Genomic DNA, 6,000 nt, shown 5'->3' with positions numbered 1-6,000 from the left:
GTCAGAGTGGACATCCACAATTAGGCTCGATCTGTCATTTTTGTTTTTCCCAGTACTTCCTTGCTTTGCAGTTTCAGTCTCACCTCCTCACATCTTGTTCAGCAAGTTCAGGTACAATACATTAAATCCAAGTCAGTAGTAGGGATTGCAAATAGTTGAAGAACAAGCACTGATCTGTCATACTCCATGAATTAATGTTTGCCAACCTGAAAACTAATCATTTATCCCAATGATTGGGCTGCTGTTAGTGAGCGAAACCTCTGCCATATTAACCGCCAACGTGGTGAGCTCTTACTTTGCATAGAAACCTTTTACCTTGCAGCTTACTGAATGCTGGTTGGAAATCCAAATAGATAACATAGAACATAGATTAGTATAACACAGAACATGCCCTTTTGCTCTCAATGTTGTGCCAATCTTTTATCTGACTCCAAGATCAGACTTATCTACAATCCCTTCATTTTTCTATCCTTCATGTGCCTATCAAAGAGTCATTTAAATATTCCTAATGTATCTGACTCGACTATCATTGCTGGCAGCGCATTCCATGTACCCACCAGTCTCTGAGTAAATACCCCACCTCTGACATCTCCCTTAAACCTTCCTCCAATCACCTTAAAATGATGCCCCCTTGTGACAGCCATTTCCAGCCTGGTAAACAGTCTCTGGCTATCCGCTGTATCTATACCTCTCATCATCTTGTACACCTCTATCCAGTCACCTCTTATCCTTCTTTGCTCCAATGAGAAAAGCCCTAGCTCCCTCAACCAGTCTTCAAAAGACATGCCCTCCGGTCTAGGCAGCGTCCTGGTAAATTTCTTTTACATACTCTCTAAAGCTTCAGCATCCTACCTATAATGAGACATACAGAACTGAACGCAATATTCCAAGTGTGGTCTACCTAGGGCTGCTTTCTCAACCCTCCTTGTCACACCTTCTAAGAGGTCAAATCTCCTCAGTCTTGTTGAAGGTGAGGATGGAGGAGACAGGAAAGGGAAAGCCCTTCACAAGGAAGTGACTTATGTTAGAGATATTATTGTCTAGATCCTTGTGCACAAGTCCCAGAAAGCTAACATGATGATGTCACCAAATGTAAGGAAGACAACTGATGGGTTGCTAGTTATTACCAGGGGATGGGACGAGGAAATTGGGTTAGTCTTGTTGTGATTGTAGAGCGGACATGCTCATCATGAACCAGCTCAAAAAGGCCAACAGATGGATTACAGATAATCCAGGAGAGGAGAGAGAAACAGAAGACAGACACACACACTGACCAAGGGACAGAGGGCAACAGACAGATATTTGGATTTCCAACAGGCAGGACAGTCTTCGATTTAAAAATTGAAAGTTTTCTTGCTGAAAATACTTTGAAAGATAAATCATGAAGAGGGTGGAAGAGGTATTCAAATTGAGTGATGTAGAGATGATTAGTCATTGGGTAAAACATGGTCCAATGCAGCATTAAATGGAAATTGTGATGTTTATCAGGAAGACTTGATAAAGAGCCTGTGATTTAAGAGGGAGATGTTGCAGGACTCTGAGGTACAGAGGAATCTGGGTGTTCTGGAATATAAATCACATTGAGTTAGTCTGCAGGGGCAGCAAGTCATAGTCACAGAGATATACAACCAGACCCTTTGGTCCAACTCGTCCATGCTGACCAGATATCCCAACCCAATCTAGTCCCATTTGCCAGCTCTTAGCCCATATTCTTCTAAACCCTTCCTATTCATATACCCATCCAGATGCCTTTTAAATGTGATAATTGTACCAGCCTCCACTACTACCTCTGGCAACCCATTCCATACACGCACCACCCTTTGCATGAAAAAGTTGTCTCTTAAGTCCCTTTTAAATCTTTTCCCTCTCGCCCCAAACCTATGCCCTCTAGTTCTGGACTCCTCCAACCCAGGAAAAGACCTTGTCTATTTATTCTATCCATGCCCCTCATTATTTTATAAACCTCTATAGGGCCACCCCTTTGCCTCCAACTCTCCAAGGAAAGCAGCCCAGCGTATTCAACGTCTCCCTATAGCTGAAATGCTCCAACCCTGGTAACATCCTTGTAAATCGTTTTTAAACCCTTTCCCCCTTCACAACATCCTCCTTATAGGAGGGAGACTAGAATTGCACAAATATTCCAAAAGTGGCCTAACTAATGTCCTGTACAGCCACAAAAAGGATTGTTTGTTTTTCATTTGTTCATGGGATAAGAGCATCATTGGCTGGGCCAGCTTTATCCCCACTCCTATCAGCCCTTGAGAAGGTTGTAGTGAGCTACCATAATGAACTGTTGCACCCCCAAAAACTAATTTGTTTTTGGGGTGGCATGGTGGCTCAGTGGCTAGCACTGCTGTCTCACAGCGCCAGGGACCTGGGTTCAATTCCGTCCTTGGGCAACTGTCTGTGTGGAGTTTGTACATTCTCCTCATAGGTTTCCTCCAGGTACTCTGGATTCCTCCCACAATCCAAAGATGTGCAGGTTTAGGTGAATTGGCCATGTTAAATTACCCATAGTGTTCAGGGATGGGTAGGTTAGGTGCATTGATCAGGGGTAAATGTAGGATAATAGGGGAGGGGAATGGGTCACTCTTTGGAGGGGTCGGTGTGGACTTGTTGGGCCGAAGGGCCTGGTTCCATACTGTAGGGATTCTAATGTAGTCGAAATTAAACTGCAGCTTTCTATTTTCCTGCTCCTAGTTTAACATTCAACCAATTTCTACTGAGTTAGAGGCTGTCTCCCTACATATCCCTTGTCTCTCTTGCATTCCCCCACCATGTTTTGCAGCCTCTCCACCAATCAGGTACCCCCAAAATTATGCAGTCCAATTTTGCTCGCCCCCCCCAGTTATACACTGCCTCATTTTGCACCCATGTCTTCACCCACCCTCAATTATACACCACCCATAATTTTGAGTCCCCCAAAAATTTTGCACACATCCCAGGTTTTGTACCCCAGGGCTCAGTGAGTTTGTTTATAGAATAACACAATGGGGAATGAGTTACAAACCAGAATCTAATCATGGGAATCAGGGGTTTTGTATGGAACATAACACATACCAGTGAATGAGTTACAGTCTGAAATCTAATCAAGGGATTTGGGGTAATTTATATACAGAGTAACTGATACTAGGGAGTGAGTTACAGACTGGAATCCAATTCGAACAGATTGGTGTGGTTTACGTACAGAATAACAGATATGCAAGAGTGAGTTACAACATGGAATGGATTTGAGATGGTTTATGTCCAGAGTCACAAATACCTGGGAGTGAGTTACAGACTAGAATCTAATCCAGGGGATTGCTTTTATATAGAATAACAGATACCCTGGAGTGAGTTAGAGACTGGAATCTGAGGGAATCAGGGGTGAGTTGCATATAGATTACCAGATACACATGAGATACACTAGAATCTAATTGAGGGTTCAGGGTGGCATATGTACAGAGTCACAGGTACACGTGAGTGAATACAGATTGGAAACTTATCAAGGGGCTTAAGAATGGTTTATGTTTTGAATAACAAATGCACAGAAGTGATTACAAATTAGAATCTAATCAAGGGGTTTGATTGCTTTATATACAGAATTACAGAATCACATGAGTGAATTAAGATGATCATCTAATCAATTTGGGATGGTTTTTACATAAGGGTTCAAATGGTTTTTATACAAAATAACAGGTACGTGGGACTGAGTCACAAATTGGAATCTAATTGAGGGATTTGGGTGGCTTACATAGAGAGTAATATATACCCAAGAGTTACAGGCTGGAATCTAATCAAGGGGTTGAGGTAGTTTATGTGCAGAGTCACAAATACATGGGAGTGAGTTACAAATTGGAATCCCATTGGAATCCCATATTTGGGGTATTTTTAAGTATAGAATAACAGATACACTGGACTGAGTTAGAGATTGAAATCTAACCAAAGGGTTTGAGGTTGTTTAAAAATTGTGGGAAAACCTGAAAGGCATAACATTTGGAGGAGTTTTAATTAGCAGAGGGCAAAAATGGGAGGGGTATGCAATGGAGGGATTGGTGGCATAAAACATGGAGTGGCCGTAAAGTGGGAACAGGCACAAACACGGGACAATACTTGGGGGAGGTCAAAAATTTGGAAGGGGGGAGGGTGGTGATTGCCAAATCTGAGGTGGGATCAACATTCGGGGATGTCAACACTTTGGAGCGGGGGAGCAAAATTGGACTGCATAATTTTGGGGGTACCTGATTTGTGGAGGGGCTGCAAAACATAGTGAGGGAATGCAAGAGAGACAAGGGATATGTAGGGAGACAGCCTCTAACTCAGTAGAAAATGGTTGAATGTTAAACTAGGAGCAGGAAAATAGATAGCTGCAGTTTAATTTCGGCAGGAGGTAACCAGAGTGGGAAAGAATAGAGACAAAGGCAGAAAGAAGAGGTAAGAGTTAGAAATACAAAAGAATGAGAAAGAAACAGAGAAAGAGACAACATAAGAAAGAGGGAATAAAAGAGGTAAGGAGAGAGGTGAAGAGGGAGAGCGCGAGAAAAGGGGAACAAAGTCAGAGAGACAGACAGGAGTTAAAGGAAGACATGCAGAAACTGAGGAGAGGATACTCATCATTCCAGTGGCTCCCAGCTCCCTCGATGGTTTCTTACACTCCCTCTCTCCCGTGAGAGATAGACCATGCTCGTGGAGTCTGCTTCAGCTTGGCTGGTTCAGGGGAGAGTAGGGGGAGATTAAAGGATCATAACTGGCTTTGAGACTCCAATAATACTCAGTGTTTCTCTCACATATATGGATAGAGAGAAACCCTCCAATGTTCACCTCCTGCTCCGTCCACATGGCAAAAGGAACTATGGCTAGCAGGGCCTACTTTAAATACCCTTCAGGTTTGTCCCTCAAAAACACTCCTCTCTGCCCAAATCCCAGCTCATCCAGTCAGCTCCCAGCACTCTCTGCCTGGAGCACACCTTTGCCAGGTATGGAGCAATTCAAGGGGCACCTTCATGAGATTAGAGGGAGATGGAGGAGAGAAAGCAGCAGCTCAATAGTTTAATCTTTCCCTCTCCTGCCTCACCTTCTCACTTTACACATTGGTCCCAGACGTAAAATCCACACAGAGACAAAACTGCAGTTTCAAACTGGCAGCAGCCACATCACAGGGTCAGTTAAACAATGGGACACAGGCTTCTGCAACGATTTGGCACAAATTTATTCCACAAGGAAACACAGGATTTTCACACAGATCAACATGCAAATGGGACTGTAATGAACAAGTCAGCAAGTTTACTTTTAATGAGTTTGAGAATTCTACAAAAGAATGATGCAATTTACAAATGAGCGGAGATTATACAGATTCCTCTCCTCAACCCCCAGCCAATGGACATGGTTCAATTGTCAATTAAGAAATAAGAAGAAAAAAAATCAAACTGCTCTAACACAGCTCCATAGCAGGTGGGACTTATAACCAGATCTTCTGCCTAAAAGGTAGGGACACTACACAGATATCAGGGCACATTAAGAGAGCAGTGAGCAAAACATACGGAATCTTGAACTTCATAAATCGAGATACCGAGGAGAAAATTAGGGAAAAGATGCTGACCTTTTAAAAATCTCTGTTTAGGCAAGAACTAGAGTCCAGCTCCGGTCACCATACTTCAGGTGAAAGACATTTTTGACAGGTTTAGGTGAGGTAGAGAAAACAAGACATTGTTTCTATTCTGTGATGGTCCAAAGATGAGGGGAGCGACAGGAAAGGATTTGGGAAAGAGATGCAGAGGTAATGTAAGGAAACGTTCCATTAAGAACAAAACCAGCAGCAATGGGATGACTGAATAAATCCCTTCCCACAGAGGGAGCAGGTAACAACTTCTCAGAAGTGTGTATTTGTTGGTGTGTCAAGGCGTTTTGAATGAACAAGTCATTTCCCACATACAGAGCAGGGGAATGGCCTCTCCCCAGTGTGAATGCATTGGCGTATCAGCACATCACATCTGCTTTTAAAGCTTTTTTCACAATCCAAAC

General features: G+C 43.0%; 1 long non-coding RNA gene across 1 annotated transcript in view; it reads left to right on the top strand.

Annotated features, from left to right (window-relative positions):
• LOC122543924 overlaps positions 1-6,000 on the top strand; it is a 50,232-nt gene that overhangs the window by 21,759 nt on the left and 22,473 nt on the right. The gene's annotated exons all lie outside the window — the stretch shown is intronic.

The sequence above is a fragment of the Chiloscyllium plagiosum genome, chromosome 45 (assembly GCF_004010195.1).
Source record: "Chiloscyllium plagiosum isolate BGI_BamShark_2017 chromosome 45, ASM401019v2, whole genome shotgun sequence".
NCBI classification, from domain to species: Eukaryota; Metazoa; Chordata; class Chondrichthyes; order Orectolobiformes; family Hemiscylliidae; genus Chiloscyllium; species Chiloscyllium plagiosum.
This window is presented reverse-complemented; position numbering and strand designations above follow the sequence as displayed.